The sequence below is a fragment of the Plecotus auritus genome, assembly GCF_963455305.1.
Source record: "Plecotus auritus genome assembly, chromosome: 6".
Lineage (NCBI taxonomy): Eukaryota > Metazoa > Chordata > Mammalia > Chiroptera > Vespertilionidae > Plecotus > Plecotus auritus.
In genome coordinates this window covers 129,076,627-129,094,262 of record NC_137773.1, presented here as the reverse complement: position 1 = coordinate 129,094,262, position 17,636 = coordinate 129,076,627, and the positions used below count along the sequence as shown (strand labels likewise).

The following is a 17,636-nucleotide window of genomic DNA, read 5'->3' as shown; positions in this document are numbered from 1 at the left end:
CAGGACAATTTCTAGCTGCAATTAAAAGCAAACTCTGAGATATTAAGAGTAAGCTCTCCAGGCCTTTGATTTCTGTCTCTTTCCTGTAAGAGTGACACCAGACATTTTTTCAATTAAACAGTTTGACACCCAGAAGAAACCCAGAGTGCATGATTTAATGAGCACATAGTATATGCATGCTAATCGGCAGGCTGACAGTTTGCTCATGTCAAACTGACAAGAGAAAACTACACATTAGTGAAAAGGTTTTATGGGTCTCTTTTCATTAAATAAGCTCTACAGTTCAGAAACATTCCAATTGTATTGGCAAAGCTGTCACTGCTTGTCCCGGGTGACCTTACTCTTTGTCACTCTCCAAGTCCTCAAGTCTTGACAAAAAAATTACTTTTAAAAAACAAAGTATGAACACAAAATAGGGGCATTTAAAGGTTCTCTGATGTTGTCAGGGTTTATGTGGAGCCTCCTGAGCCATGACTCCATTGGTGATGCCACATTATACAGATTCTAACCCAGTGTGTGCGATTCTTCACAAGCACTGCCGAACCTGCCTGAGCCATACAAAAGACGCCTCAACTATTAACTTATTCAACATTTTAGAAGCAGTGCAATAAACTGAAAAAACATGGGCTTCGGTGACAGATAGGTAGGGCTTCAAATCCTGACTAAAACCTTTATATGGCCTTGGTCAAGTGACACTTCTCTGGAGTTGAGTTTCCTAATTTGTAAAATGTGTACAATCACATCTACATTGTATGGAGAAGATTTTACAATGCTTCTCACAGTTGCCACAATTTGGGGTACTGAAATGAGTTGACCCATAGACTCACGGAGTCTTAAGAAAGTTAACTATAGTCTGACTTTCCTGAAATTCCTACCGTGAACCTTAGTTGGAGTTATATAAGAAGGAAAACAATAGGCTAACATTTATGCACCAATGTGGTCTCATTTAAACCTATCAAGATTCTGGAAAGGTAGGTGTTATTACCCAATTTTTATAAAATCTGAAAAACAGGAAGGGATCTTAGAGATCATGTGAAAATTTTCTTTTTAAAAAAAAGTATTACTTATTTTACTGGGGTGACATTGGTTAAAAGGATCATATAGATTTCAAGTGTACATTTCCATGATACATGATCTGTATCATGTGACAAATTCCTAACATGCAACATCTGTGTTTCCCTCTTTGCTCTGTCTACCAGAAAACTTGGAGTCAATTTTTGTGCTTGATTCATATTTGCAGCTCTATTAGCAGCAGTAATAAGAGGATTTGTTTCCAAATTTTCTATTTATATTCTATTAATCTGATTTTAAATTGGCTATACACCACCACAAATGAAGCACAGATTTCTTAGCTAACTAGTAAGGAAGCAAAGAGCAAGATTCCATGTGTTTTATTAAATAGTTGTTGATTTTGTTAAATGATTGTTAGTTTAAAGTGATTTCTTTTAACTCACAGTTGAGTTAGTCCTCAAAAATTTCTGGACTCAAAAATACTTAAAGTGATCTCACTTGGAATTTTATCAGATAAATATACTCATTTATAATTATTTCATCTTAATGGAACAACCCTTTTATTATTAACTAAAGGCTCAGTGCATGAAATTCATGCATGGAGAGGGGGTTCCCTCAGCCCAGCCTGCACCCTCTCCAATTGGGGACCCCTAGAGGGATGTCCGACTGCCGGCAGTCAGACATCCCTCTTGCAATCCCTCTTGCAATCTGGGACCGCTGGCTCTTAACTGCTCACCTGTCTGCCTGCCCAATCACACCTAAGTGCCTCTGCCTACCAGCGTGATCACCCCTAACTGCCCTCCCCTGCCGGCCTGGTTGCCCCTAACTGCTTCTGCCTGCCTGCCTGATCGCCCCTAACTACCCTCCCCTGCTGGCCTGGTTGCCCCCAACTACCCTCCCCTGCCAGCCTGATCTCACCCCCAATGGCCCTCCCCTGCTGGCCTGATCTCACCCCCAACGGCTCTCCCCTGCCAGCCTGATCTCGCCCCCAACTGCCCTCTTCCGCTGGCCAATTTGGTTCTGATTGGTTGGTTTCTATGCCAGTCAGTGTCAGAAGCTCTGCCTCCTAGGCAGCCATTGGTTCTTCACAGCACCCACATTTAGTTCTGATTGGCTGGTTCCTATGCCAGTAAGCGTCAAAAGCTCTGCCTCCTAGGCAGCCATTGGCTCTGGGCCTATCAACAGGGCCTGATAATAAAGGTGGGGCTGATCAGCAGCCCTGGTGGAGGCCTGGAGAGAAATGGAGGCGTGGCTGCTGGGCAGACTGGGAGAGAAAGAGAGAGGCCAGTGCTGATCCAAAGCTGCCTCAGAGGCAATGGATCAGTCCCTGCTTCTCTCTTCAGGCCTCTCTCTGGCCCTGATTCACAGCCCCCTCAGCAGTCAGTGCTGGGGCACCACACCTGCAGCGGAAGCAGTCAGTACTGGGTTGCCACGGCAACCCAGCACTGACTGTATGACTGACTTCCAGTTGGTCGAACCTTGGTCGTTACTACCCAGGGTTTTTATATATTAAGATAGTAATATGGTTGCATATACGGATACAATTTTATTATTTATTCCTGTTTGCCTCCTCTATTTCTTGTCCTCTTCCTTTTTTCCTGCATTCTTTTTGGAACATTTTAAAAAATGTTTAGTATTCTATTTTACCTACTGTACTTTTAGTGGCTGTTCTGGAGATTAAAATTCTTGACCTTTCACAGTCTATTTAGAGTTAATTTCATACAAACTCATATATGATTTGAAAGCCTGGCACGTGTATAAGTCCATTTACCAACCCCCTCACCCCCCGTTTCTTTATGCTAGAATTATCCTATGTTCTGCATCTGTACACAGCACCTTATAAACACTGCAGTGTTGTGATTTTTTCATTAAAAGATTCTATATATTTTAAAGATACTAAGAGGAAAAAATACTCTTTTATATTTACAATCTCTGACAGTCTTCATTCCATCCTGAAGGTATAAGCTCCCACTTTATCTCACTTTAGCCTGAACAACTTCCTTTAGCATTTCTCCTGGTGCAGATCTGCTGCCAATGAATTCTTAGTTCTATCTGAAAACGTCTTCAATGTGCCTTTATCCTCAAGGATACTTTTACTATACATAGATTTCTGAGTATTTAACAGGTTTTTTCCTCTATATTTTAAAAACTGTTTTGCTTTTCCTGGCCTCTGTAGTTTCTGATTGGATGTCAGCGCATATTTAAAGCTTGACCCTGAGAGGTAATGCAGCATTTTTCTCTGGCTGCTGTTAAGGTTTCCTCTTCATTGTTCGTGTCCAGTTTTAGATGTGCCTGGGCATGGTTTTCTTCAAATGTAATCTGTTTGGTGTTGATGGAGTTTCTAGATCTGTAAATTTATGTATTTCTCCGAATTTGAGAATTTTTAGCCATTATTTCTTCAAATATTTTTCTGTCCCATTCTCTTTCTCCTCTCCTGAGAATCCAATTACACATAGGGTAGGCATTTATTTTTGTCACACAGGTCCCTGAGGCTCTATTCCTTTTTTCTTTTAAGTAGTTTAAATCTTTTTCCTTTGGAAAGAAAATTCCTATTGATCAATGTTCAGGTTCACTGGCACCTTCCCTGTTCCTTCTAATGATAGAAGTCCACTCAGTGAATTTTATTTCAAATCTGCTTTTCAGTCTAGAATGTCTGTTCAGTTCTGTTTTCTGTTTCTGTGTGTTTATTCACTGTGATTGTATTTTTTTGACCTTCATTGTGTGGGGTTACAATAGCTTCTTTAAAATCCTTGCTAATCACACATCTGGTGATCCTGGGATTCGTCTCAGATGGTTGCCTCTTCACTTCAGAGGGTTTACATTTTCTCCGTTTTTCATATGTTGTGTCATCTTGGATTCTATCATGAGAATGTATGAATACAGATATGGTGTGAGGCCTTAATGCTCTTTGAAGAACACTGATTTCTTTGTCCTAGCAGACAATTTCCCTGGTTACACTCAAATTGAAAACTCTCTTGGTTGGCAGCTCAAATCTCAGTTCAGGTCTTCTCTCTTACCTGTGCTAGTGGGCATGTGGCTCAAAGGTCAGTCAAAAATGTGGACAGTGGCCCTAGCCGATTTGGCTCAGTGGATAGTGTCAGCTTGTGGACTGCAGGGTCCTGGGTTCGATTCTGGTCAAGGGCATATGCCTGGGTTGTGGAGTTGATCCACAATAGGGGGTATGCAAAAGGCAGCCAATCAATGATTCTCTCTCATCATTGATGTTTCTCTCTCTCCTTCTCCCTTCCTCTCTGAAATCAATAAAAATATGTTTTAAAAATGTGGGCAGTGCTTGTACACAAAACTGTGAGCTTCCCTTGTCTGCCTCTCTCTTTTCCAGGATTCTAGCTGCATTTTCCAGGGACTGTGCTTACCCTGAACTCTGTTCTTTGGGTTTTCAAACTAAAATGACAGTGGGTTTTCTACTGGTGTTAGCCACCTAGAGTCATGTAACTCAGCCTGCCTTTAGTCCACCAGTTGTCAAATGGGGAACTCATTCGGCTTGGTCCCTGATTCCAAGTTCTGAATTCCAGTGCCCCTCTAGTACCTGCTGGCTTATGTCCACTGTCCAATGACACCAGGTAATTCCCTGCCCCCTTCTTTATAGTTGTCATCTGTGAGAGTGTCAGGTTCAGGAGAGCCATACTACAAAGGGAAACAAGTAGAAACATTTAGAAAATGTTCCTTTGCTTTTCCTAGTTCCTCTGCTCAAAATACTTAGCCTCCACCCATAACCTTATCAAGTGATACTGGGTTTTGGTTTCAAGTAAACCAGACTCAAAGCTTCCCTGATCAACTTGCCAAGTACACGCAGAGATCTGGAAAGCAAGCACCGCACAAAGTGAAATGATAAACAGCAATGAGATCATGCTCGTCGATGGGCAGCATTCATCTCAGAGCAACGAGGCTTGTGCAGGATCGTGGCTACAAAGATTACATGGTATTTTTGCCATGTTCTTTATTTTACCTTATTTTTTTGGTCTCAGATATCTCTACATATTGCCTCATTGGAAACTGCAATCGGTAATATACTAAGAGAAAGAAAACATTGAAAATAACATCCTTAAATACCAACACAGAGTTGGTAAATGCACATTTCCTCCTAATAATCTTCCTAAGGCTTCCATTTCTTGAGAGGTTTTATATTCCAGGCATCTTGCTAATCATTTTACATAAATTGTCATTCAATCATTCATAATCATTCTATGAGGTAATTCCTATAATCAGACTCACGTTGTGGAGAAAGAAACCAGAATTCAGAGAGGTTGAGCTAACTGAGATCATACAGCAAATACAGAAATCCGAGTCAGTCATCTCAGAAGAAAAGCAGCAGAGAGTGTGTATCTGGGGCTCGGAGCACATGCCCTTTACTTTAGGTAAGAAAAGAAGTCTTTCCAAGCAGGAGGAATAAGTGAGGACTCTAACACTCAACGTTATATTCTGCAATTCCTCTTTCCACTAATTACTGGTATTAAAATGCCCCTCCTTAGAATGCATATTTTATATTGACAGTTTTCGTGGTGTGTGTGTGTGTGTGTGTGTGTGTGTGTGTGTGTGTGTGTGTGTGTTTTTAAAGCTTTGCTTCATGACTTAAAAACAATAGCCAGAACAATAGCACAAGACCAAACAATTCCATGCAGAGACTCCAGCAAAGAGGCTGTGATACCAGAGCTCCATGTCACCACACTTACTGTCCTCACACCTTCTGTTTTCCAGGTAAACTCTAAGGAGGCAGGTGGTTCAGCAGAGAGGAATCAGGCACATTAAGGAGTGAAGGCACTTCCTCCTCCCACCACAATCTGCATTTGGTGATACTTCTAGAAGATGCAGCAATGTCTCACAGTCTTACAAATTCTAGGAGCAATCCGCCTAACTTGTAAACTTTGCATAAACCCAATGGTGTGACTGTGGAATGGAAAGGAAGGCAGGGTCAACCATTAGTAGGCAGGCAATGTACAGTGGAAGCCGGAGACAAGGTCTTGACTGGAAGCAACCAAAGTAATACAGTACCTTTGTGCGCTGGCACAGGGGCTGCTCAGTGTTGCATTTACTAAATGTGTGAAATCGTTTGCTGAGACCTCACAGTGGGAAATGCTGCTAAGGGAGTAAAGATGAGAAGGGGTGACAGAAAAGGACAGGAGTGTGTATATACGCATGAAATCCAGGAGGGATTACAAACACAGTCTACTGACATCATGCCAGGGAAATTTCACCACATTAGTTCATTTCTGCATACTCAAGATAGCCAATGAAACCATTCAAAGACACAGGAAGACAAGGGACTAGTTTTCCCTCTCTTCAAGACTTTTTATAAGATTTATCCTTCGTTGTTGCTAACACAGGCCACTAGGATTTACTCTGGCAAAGGACAGGCCCACGCTGCTTTCAGAGATGTGTTTCATATCAGAAGCATTCTCCTGCTGCTCCCAATTTCATTCCAATTCCATGATCATTCTGAAAGCCATGCAGAGCATAACAACCTGACCTTAACTGTTTACCCTGATTTTATACATACCAATTACTAAACATGTATCGCTGTCTGGTGGTGGGGGGCAGGGGGAGAGAATAATGGAACAACATGTCAACCAGGTAACATGCTCCACTTCACAAAAAGGAAGGGGAATGGTTCCTTCAAAACATGAAGGCATCTCTCTTTTACTAAATTGACATAATATTTACACCCCATTTTAAAAATGGCAGCTACAAATAGAAGTTGAGAGAGGGTCAATTCTCAGAGGGAATCGCGCCCCGAGAAAAGCTCTAATTTACATTTACTATTATAAGGATGCCCGTAGTCCGTCAGTTATAACAAACTCTGTTAAAAATTTAAAAGTAAGTAAATGCTACCTCTCCCACTACTGTTACCTCCTCGGTGCTCAGTGGCAGGATGCGGAAAGCTTTCACAGAGGGCAGAGGCAGGCAGGCGGTCCTGGGATACCTACACCAAAAACAAGAGATTCAGATGATTTCAGCAGTGATCTGAATGGCTTCTAGGTACAGCTCCACTAGGCACATTCCCCTCGAAGACAGAGTTAGCGGCTGCACTGGTGTGGGTACAAGACAGAACACAGGCACAAAGATGATCTCTGTAGTAGGAAAGTATTCTGCATGAGAGAGATTGTGGTTCAAGACTGGCTTATGCGGCTCACACCAGGTCACATAAGGGAGAGACAGAATGGAGCCTGGACACTCCGTCTTCTCATTTCTGCTCTTGGACTGTTCTCTGCATTACTGTCCTGCCTCAGAGCTACCAGTCCCAGCACCGGGCACTGGGACTTTTTATTGTGCAAAAAGATGAGGCCAACCCACGAGTCGGGTAGGAAGAGTTCTCTGGCTTTGTGGTGGTCTATGCCAAACCATCTGTCTGAAGAGTATTCTGTGGGTCACTTTTCTTCCTTGGCTTTGAAACCCTGGTGTCCACAGACTCTGAGGGGATCTGACAATGGAAAGAACAGGGGGTTTTGGTCCACCTGGCCTCAGTTTGAATCCTTAGTAAGCCACTTACTATCTCTGTATCTCATACACTTTCCACCTCTATCCAGTGGCCATAACATGTGATGGGTATATCTACCAAGAGGATACATTTTTTTAAAATAAGGATAAAGTACCGAGCACAGTTCCTGGCACAAGTTAGATGCTCAGGCAGTGAGAGCCCTGAGCCCCACCCCACCTGCAGGGACAGCTCTGGGCAAAGGAGTGACAGGAGGCCAGAAAGGCCCCCTGCCCACGAACCACTCAATCAATGCAGTGTTCTAATCCTCCTGCTGTCAGGAACTCTCAGCTCTGACCGCCACCTCTGAGTCACCTTCTCTGAAATAAAGAGATCATAATTACAAGCACCTATTCCTTTCCTAGGATGTGTTTAAAGGTAATTATTTTCTTTCTTATCTAATGGTTTCTGTTTATATAATACTGTGTGACCTGCTCAGTGCAATAACTGAACACAGATAATCATGCATTCAGCAAATAACTCCTGAGTTTCTACTAAGGTGCCAGCACTGTTCTCTACAGCAGTGAAAATGCTACCTTCATGATGCCTACATTTTGGCTGGGAAAGCAGACGATAAACTTAAAACCACAAAATGTGTGATTGGTTGAATAGTGCCACGTGCTCTGGAGAAACAGTGGGAAAGGAGATGCTGAGTGTTATGATTGAATTAGGGCCCTCTCCCCCCAAAAAGATACCTTGAAGTCCTATCCCCAGTACCTGAGAATGTGACCTCATTTAGAAATAGGATCATAACAGATGTAGCTAATTAAGGTGAGGTCATACTGGAGTAGAACCATCTCCTACTCCAATGTGACTGGCGTCCTTGTGCGAAGGTGGCCATGTGACAGCAGACACGCAGAGGGAGAAGGCGAGCTGTGCAGCTGCCAGTCCAGGAGGCCCGGGGAGCCCACTCCACTGAGCCAGGAGGAGGCGAAGGAGTCCGCCCTGCAGAGGGAGCACGGCTCTTAGACTCCCAGTTTTCCAGAACTGAGGGACAATCAATTCTATGGTCTTCAGCCACCCAATTTGTGGTACTTTGTTACAGAAGCCCCAGCAAGCGAATATAGTGAGTTTGGGGAAATTGTAGCATTTTTAAGCAAAGAGATCAAGAAAGATCTCACTGAGAGGGTAACATTTCAGGAAAGATTCAATGAGGTGTAGAAGATGCCTCTGGATAAAGATAGTTCCAGGTAGAAGAAACAGGAGATGCAAAGGTCCAAGGCAGGAGAATGCTTGGTGTGTTCAAGGATCAGCAAAGCCTGGAGGCCAATGTGGCTGAAGCAGGGAGGAGAGAGAGGTGGGAGACCAGGCCAAGAAGACAAAGAAAGGGAGGGAGGGAGGGAGGGAGGGAGGGAGGGAGGGAGGGAGGGAGGGAGGGAGGGAGGGAGGAAGGAAGTCGAACACCAGTTCTTGACTGCATTTCAACTGGTCACAGATGGTTAGTGTTGTAAGGATGAATCTCAAAACTATGTTTGATGATCAGTGAGACTGGTGGTGACTCCTCCCAGGTTGGCTCAGCTTAGAGGGCTGAATTTAAGTCCAGCTAGCAGAGGGAACCATCTGTCACTTGAAAAGACACTGGGCCTCAGCAGGAGAACAGAAGGCCACCAGTCGCCACCATCTCCAGCACATACCAGTGCCTCTGGAACCACAGGGAAGAGGGAACACACATTTCAAAGTAAACTGAGAGTGTGCCCTGGACATCTTTTCAACCTTTCCAAAAGGCTCATTTTAATTTTCTAGAATCAAGGGAACAATATGCTTGATTAGTTCTTCAGCCGACTTAGCAATTTTGCTTTTCTTAAAGCAAGTTTGCCATTAACCTTATATGTTCTAGGACTTGAGATTAGACATTTTCTCCCTCCAAAATGAAATTTTTGCTTTAAAAAAACACTTAGCTTTCTGATAATTAATTTTTGCTGCTAATAACCAAAAGATCCTCTTTGAGACAAGGAGGTAATTCTTTAAAGAGGCTAGAAGTATGGAGAATGTTCCTTCTCTCCCTGGAGAGAGAATCCATGGAGGAAAAAAGTTTGCTGGAAAGCTCGGTAATCATAAAGCGAAAGCCCAAAAGATTGGGTCAATATTGTGTGTTTAAAAATGCCTTATATGTACACTTACTTTAGAGACCTTAAGGCCTTGAAGCAGCAGCTAGCCAAATCCATTAAGATAAATCTGGCTATACCCACGTCTTTACATAAGGCAACTCGGAGACAGAGGGTACCAATTCAGTTCTGGATCTGCCTCCATTGCTTCACCCCATCATAGCCCTAATATTTAAAATTATCCCTTTGTGTCTGTCATGCTGCAGTTGGGCTTTGAGTTGGTTTCTATCAATAAAATAAACAAGGTAGAAGGGGATGTTATGAATAAGTTACCTATGTAAATGTGCTATTTTTGCCTTTGGATTTGGGTGATGATAAACATGATTCCACACATGGAAAGTAGATTGTTCAGAACTACTACACTTGCTTTGTTTAATTTATAAGGAAGTACTTATAATAGTACGGCTGCTCTGCACTGCAATAAGCATTGGATTTTCAAATGAACAAAAGAAGTATGTAAGGTCTCCTTATAAATGGAACTGCAAGCAAAGGGCACTCAGCAAAGGGCTGTGCACCAAACAGGATGGGCAAAAAGCATCCCACTCAAACCTGAAGATGAAAACAACCATCATATGGCTTCTGACTCTACATTCTCTGCTCCTGGCTAGTGACATGCTGAAGCCTCACAATGAAATGTTGGGGAACTGTTGCTGTTTGGGGTTGTCACAAGGTAACATCACACTATTTGGGACAAATGTGGACACTATCATTTCATTCCTCTGGGTCATAAATTGAGGATGCTTTAGCAAACTAGCATAAGGAGGAAATTTTGCATAGTGGTTAAGAATGTGCATTTGAAGCCTGGGCTCTATCAACCAAATGAGTACATCACTCTACCTAAGTCATCAATCTTGGTCATGCTCATGTCCCTCATTGGTAAAATGGGGATAATAACTCTGCCTTCATCATAGAGTTAAGGGGGGCAATTTATGGAAAGGTTCTGGAACATGGTTAGAATTCAAGAATAGTTGCTATCACTTTTTTTTAAATCATCGCCATCACTTTTATTATGTTTAACAGTATTCTCATTTTCATCCATTATCCTCATTTTCATCCATTATCCTCATTTTCACAGCAAAGGAAAACATCCACAAAATGAAAGGCAACCTATTGAATGGAAGACAATAATTGCAAATCATATATCTGATAAGGGGCTGTTATCCAAAGTATACAAAGAACTCATACAATTCAATAGCAAAAAAAAAAAAAAAAAAATACTATTAAATAATGGGCAGAAATTTTGAATAACAAAGAAGACATACAGATGGCCAACAGGTACATGAAAAAATGTCAATATTACTAATCATTAGGGAAATGCAAATCAAAACCACAATGGGAAATCACCTCACACTTGTTATAGTGGCTATTATGAAAAAGGAAAGAGATAAGTGTTAGTGAGGATGTGAAGAAAAGGGAAATACAAATACCATATAATTTATCTTCTCTGTGGAACCAAGAAAACAACAACAAACTCATAGATACAGAGAACAGATTGGTGGGTGCAAGGGGTGGGAGAGAAATGGGTGAACTTTTAAAATTTTTAAATAAATTGAATTTTAAAATGTTTAAGTTCATTAAAAGCACAACTCACCACCTTGTTTGGCAATTAATTACTTTCATTCACTTAACAATTAGACATTGAGTATCTAGTAAGTGCCAGGAACTAGGCTAGGGGCTGGAGTACTCAGGTGATCAAAGTCAAACATGATCTAAGCCTCCTGGAAGTTACTACAGGAGGTGGGAAAAGCCAGATACTCCCACAGGGAGAGTATCTTCTCCATCTGAGGGAAGCGTTCTAGATACTAAAACAAAGAAATTTGATTTAAATCTGAAACCTGATAGGTGGGAAGGAGGTAGACAAGGGGCAGAAGGATGGCTTTCTAAGGTGAGAGAATACAACATTCAAAGGCATGGAGTAGATAGTGTGTCTTCATTGATATTGGAAGTCTGTGCAAACTGTCCATTGAATAGTTCACTTTCATTGAACTAGTCAATGAACAATACATCAGATACCTACTATGAACAGGCACTGTGCTGAGCTCTGGGACAGGACAGTAAGCAAGACTGACTCTCACCCTCACCCTTACCTCCAAATACTTAATTCCTCTGTTTGAAAATGCACTGAAGTCATTATTAACTTTGTAACCAATAAATTCTATCTTTAGTTTTTATTCCAAAGATTCCATGTGCATGGAAAAATTGCTTTCTCTGGTCAGACAAGGAATGCTACATAAGCCAAATAATTCCCTTTCTTCCTTGGGGCCTACCAACTTATTCTAGAAAGATGGTCATGTTTCTGTGTTCTGATTAATTGTTCTATTACTTGCATAGTGCCTTTAACTTAGTCAGAGGCCTAAAATTCTTTGGGAAGTTGACAGAAGAGGGGAAGGAATGGACAGGAAAAGAGGGACAGAGGGCAAGTTTCTTGAGGTCTGGGAATTGTCTGATGGGCCTTTTGCAGTTTTCATGGTAGCAAACATGGGCTGAATGAAAGGCAGTTAGTAACTTCTGATTGATGACTGGTTAAATGAAGAATACAAAGCCTCCTGAATCAACTTGGGCTAATTATGGGGTGGGGGGGAGTGAAAGTTGCTTACTTCTCTCTAATATCCATTTGAGAGGAAGAGCTCAAAACCATGGTTGAAAAGCTCAGCACAATGGTTACTGTACAGCAGTTCAATAACCAGACAGGAGAAACTTTGAGACCACAAGAGAGAACGCCAGAACCTCAGGTGTCCTTAGAGATTTCTTTCAGGGAACAAGGCCCTTATAAGAGAACATTTCCTTCTTACCCTAGTACTGGTCTAAACAAGAGAAATGACATAGTGTAACTGACCTCTCACTGATGGAAAAAAATGGTAAGCTTCTTTATGACAAAATGGAAATACATTTGCAATTCTATTTCCTAATGTTCTCAGTTATTTGGAGAAGGGAAGGATGTTGTTACTTCTTTTGTTTCAAAACTCCACACTGTGAAAAGGAAATTGTAATACTAGTATAATTATCTGGTTAACTACCAGGAGAAGGGGGAATATTTTTTAGAAGTTTGGAAGACACCTATTTTATCAATATTAGAGAACTGTAGAGTTCTGTCTTGTTCACAGCTAAAGCCATCCAATTCATATAACAACAACAGAAGTTACATTTAAGGAGGTATTAAAGCATCTCAATCTTGCAATAATTCAACATATTAATGAGACTTTATGACTTAATCCCCAGTCATGATCTGTCTGTGATATCATGACTGTAATATTATAGCAGTAAAGAGTGTATAGCTTGCTTCAGATAGCTGGCTAAGGTCAGTTCCATGATGCTTCAACTTTTGTGACAGGTAGAAAAGTAAATCATATCTGTATTCTCCTAAGATTAAATCATTTCTGTATTCTCGTAAGATGAAATCATTTCTGTATTCCTAAGAAACTCTTCAGTGCTAACAAGTACACCAACTAGCTGATAAACTGGAAAGAAAACAGTATTAAGTGATGGTACTCCAGGAAACAGTTAAAAGGAGAAACTCAGAAAATACGACTGTGAAGATAGATAATGAGATTCTCAGAACAGTATGGTGAGGGAAGGAAGAAGTCAAATAGAGTACGTTTTTAAAAGGTAAGTTATTCCTAAAGCAATTACCTAAATGTGAGAGTTCCTCTCATGGTTCTCAACCTTAGACTCTGAAAGGGAACTTCTTATAATGCAAGACTAAAAGAGCCAATTACTTCAGCACCAAGACATCCTAAATCTTTGGACTTGGCAGTTCAAAAAAACTCTTGGGAAGTGTTCTTATAAATTCCCCACTAACGACTCTGACTTTATACATGTAGACTCTAAAGGATGAATGAAATCTAACCAATTAGACAGCAAAGCAGAGAAGAGGGAGCACTGAATGACAAACCTCCCAGCGTTTCAGTTGTGCTTCCACCACCAACAAGCTCAGAGCTCTAGATCATATTTGTAATAAAAATCATAATCATAAAAATTGATAATTACACAGCACTTAGTATGCCAAGAACTTTCCATTCTCTACTACATCTCCTGTAATCTTTATAATGCAATCTTTATAATCTATGAGGAGAAATTACCATGCTGGAGAAGAGAGGTAAGTAGTGTGCCCAAGATCACCCGAACCTGAGTGGTAGGGTCAGGATCCTGAGGGGAGCCGAGTTTGCTCCCCTAAAAGATGCCTTTGGAGATAGTGATTATTTTAAGTTGGTTATTTTTAAGAAACAAAGACTCAGAAAATGTATCACCACTATGCTGTGTATTTGAAACTAATATAATATTGAATGTCAACTGTAATTAAAAAATAAATAAAAATTTAAAAACTCAGAAAGAATCTTTGATCTTCCCTTAACTGCCTGAAAGAATTTAGATAGAGAGCCTGTGCCAGGAGGGGAGATGTCATCACAGACAGCTACAGTTTAATATCAACCAGTGTGTGATAGACAGGGAGGAGCATAGCAAAGTCCGCCGTGTCCCATTGCTAAAAAATGGACCCGCAAACAGTTTATTTATCAAACATTTGCTTTTTCTCTCTATGGGTGAATTGCCACCCTGCACTCTGAAGTCCCAATCCACAGCCTCCTCCCTTCTCTTAGCTCCAGATGGCACAGAAGCCTTAACTGCAGATCTGTCCCACGTCTCATATACTCATGGAACCCCCTGTGTACACACATGATAAATTTTCTCCTGTTAATCTGTCTCATGTTAATTTGATTACTATTCCAGCCAGAAAAACTTAGAAAGGCAGAAGGAAAGTTTGTTGCTGTTTTTTAAATCCATACACTTCAAATACAAAACTCTCCAACCCAGAGCCCAACCCTTACCCACCACTCTGCAGACAAACTCAGTCACCCGCTAGGATGCTCTAAAAGGTGCTAAGATTTAGGAGGCAAGATAGAATAATGGGAAAAGCTCAGGTTTAACATGACTTTGTGGCCCAGGAGAGCAGCTTCTTCTCCTCTTTTTTAAATTAAGCCTTTTATTTTGACATAACTGTGGACTCACAAGCAAGTTCATAAAAAAAATACAGAGGTTCCATGTACCCTTTACCCAAAGGTAACATCTTGCAAATATACAATACAACAATAGCACACAAGGATATCAACATTGAAACAGTCAGATACAGAATATCCCATCAGCACAGGGACCCCCTCCCCCTGTTGCCCTTTAATAGCCACACCTATCTCCTTCCCACCCCATCACCATTTACCTGATTTCAGGAATGTTATATAAATGGAATCACACGGTATGTAATCCTTTGGGATTGGCTTTTTTCCCCTCAGTTTAAATCTCTGAAGATTCAACCAAGTAGTTGCTGCCAAGTAGTTGCATGCATCAATGGTTCATTGCCAAGCAGCATTACAAGATATGGATGAACCAGTTGGTTTAACCATTCACCCAGTGAAGGACAGCTAGGCTGTTTTCTGTTTGGGGCCATTACTAATAAAGCTTCTATGAACAGGTTTTTGTGTGACCATAAATTTTCATTTTCTTGGGATAAAGGTCCAGGAGTATGGTAGTGCATGTTTGTTTTTATAAGAAACTGCCAAACTAGTTTCCCCAATTTGCCATTCCCACCAGCAATATATGAGTAATCCAATTTCTCTGCATCCTATTGTTTTTTAATTTTAGCTATTCCGATAGGTGTACAGTCCTATATCACTGTGGCTTTAATTTGCATTTCCTTGATAGCTAATAATGTTGAACATCTTCTCATGTGCTTACTTGCCATCCGTATAACCTCTTCAGTGACGTATCTTCATAACTTGAACATTTTCTAATTGGGTGGTTTGTTTTTTTTACTGTTGAATTTGAGAGGTCTTTGTACTGGTATATTCTAGATACCCGTTCTTTCTCCAGACTGATAGATATGTGGTTGGCAAATATTTTCTCCCAGTCTGTAGCTTGTTTTTTCATCCTCTTAATAGGGTCTTTCACAGAACAAAAGTTTTAATTCTAATGGAGTCTAATGTATCTTTTTTTTCCTTTTATGGATTGTGTTGGTAACAAGTCTAAGCATTCTTTGCCTAGCCCTAGATCCTAGAGACGTTCTCTTGTTTTCTTCTAAAAGTTTTATAGTTTTACATATAAGTCCATTATACATGTTAAGTTAATTTTTATATAAGATGTGAGACTTACTTTTAGGTTAATTTTTTGCCAGTTGCTTCAGGACCATTTGTTGAAAAGACTTTCTTTATTCCATTGAGGAACATTGCACTTTGTCAGAAACCAGTTGGGTCTATTTTGGGGGTTCTTTATTCTGATCCCTTGATGTATTTGTCTATTACTCCATGAATAACCAATATTGTTTTAGCTACTCTAGTTCCTTTGTTTTCATATGTACATGATCTTGTACATACAACAAAATTATGCTGGGATTTTTATAGCAACTGCATTAAACCTGTAGCATATCAATTTGGGGAGAATTGGTATCTTCTACTATGCTGTGACTTCCAAATCATGGTATGTCTCTCCACTTATTGTGATTTTCTTTGATTTCTTTCATCATCATTGTATCAGTTTCAGCACATAAGCTCTGTAAAGGTTTTGTTAGATTTAAACATAAGTATTTCATAATTGTGAGCATGTTCATTGGCTGTATACAGTAATACAGTTGGGTTTTTTAAATTATTTTGTATCCTAAACCTTATTGAGCTCACTTAGTTTTAAGAATTTTTCTTTGTTTTAGATCACTTAAAGATTTTTAAGGTAGAAAATCATGTCATCTGGAATAGTGACAGTTTTCTTTCTTCCTCTCCATCTATACGCCTTATGTTTCCTTTTACTGCCTTATTGCCTTGACTGAACTTCTTGTTCTGTGTTGAATAGGAGTGTCAAGTATAAACATCCTTCCTGAATTTAAAGGAAAGCATTCAGTGTTTCATCACTAAATAGAATGTTATCTGTGGGTAATAAAACAATGTCCTTTACCACGTTGAGAAAATTCCCCTCTATTCCTATTTTCTGAGAGGTTTTTATTAAAATCATAAATCAATGTTGAATTTTGGCAAATGCTCCTTTCTGCATCAATTAATAGAATCTATGGTGAATTACATTGATTAGCTTTTTAATACTGAACTAGTCGACCATCCCTAAAATAGACCCCACTTGGTTATAGTGTAAAATCCTTTTTTATTCTGAGTTCAGTTTGCTAATATTTTGTTAAGGAGTTTGTGTCTATATTCATGGGTCTTTAGATTCCTTTTTTTTTTTTTTACATTGCTTTTACCTAGCTTTGTTATCTGGGTAATACTAGTTTCATAAAGTGAATTGGGAAGTGTTCTCTTCCATTTCCTGGAAGAGTCAGTGCAAAGTTGGTATTAATTCCTCTTTTGGTGTTTGGTAGAATTCTCCAGGGAAAACATCTGGGCCTGGAGATTTCTTTTTTAAGAGTTAAAAATTATGAATTCCATCTCCTTAATAGTTATAGGGCCATTAAAATTCTCTATTTCATATTGGGTGAATTGTGGGAATTTATTTTTTGAGGAAGTGGTCTATTTTCTCTAAAATGTCAAATTTATATGTGTAGAGTTGTTCATAGTATTCCTTTATTATCCTTTTTATATATGCTGGGTCTGTAATGATATCCTCTGTTTCATTCCTGATATAGGTAACTTATGCCTTCTGTGTTTTTTTTCTTTGTAAGTCTTCTTAGATGTTTGTCAATTTTATTAGCTTTTTTGAAGAGCCGGCTACTTTTGCTTTCTTATTTAATGTTTGCCTGATATAACTCTTTTCACATTTTACTTTAATCTGCCGCAATTATTATATTTGAAGTGAACTTATACAGCATATAGTTGGATCATATTTTTAAAACAACCGCCAATCTCTGGTTTTAAGTAGTATATTTAGACCATTTAGCTTAAATTTAATTATTAATATTTTAGGACTTAACCTACCATTTTATTTTTGTTTGTTTTCTATTTGTCCTCTCTGGTTTGTGTTTTTCCATTTTCTGCATTCTGCTTTCTTGCATACTATTTGAACGTTTTTGAAATTCTGTTTTGAATTACCTAAAGTGTTTTTAAGTC

At 39.9% G+C, this 17,636-nt stretch overlaps 1 protein-coding gene across 9 annotated transcripts in view; it reads right to left on the bottom strand.

Moving 5' to 3' along the window:
* FHIT (fragile histidine triad diadenosine triphosphatase) overlaps positions 1 to 17,636 on the bottom strand; it is a 1,390,165-nt gene that overhangs the window by 979,434 nt on the left and 393,095 nt on the right. For 4 of the 9 annotated variants that reach the window (XM_080674359.1, XM_080674362.1, XM_080674365.1 and 1 more), the window contains one exon: positions 6,859 to 6,949. The exons of 1 other annotated variant lie outside the window; for it this stretch is intronic. The gene's annotated coding sequence lies outside the window, so the exon portion shown is untranslated. The remainder of the gene's footprint in view (positions 1 to 6,858; positions 6,950 to 17,636) is intronic. 4 more of the 9 variants (XM_080674363.1, XM_080674364.1, XM_080674361.1 and 1 more) reach the window with 1 other exon arrangement.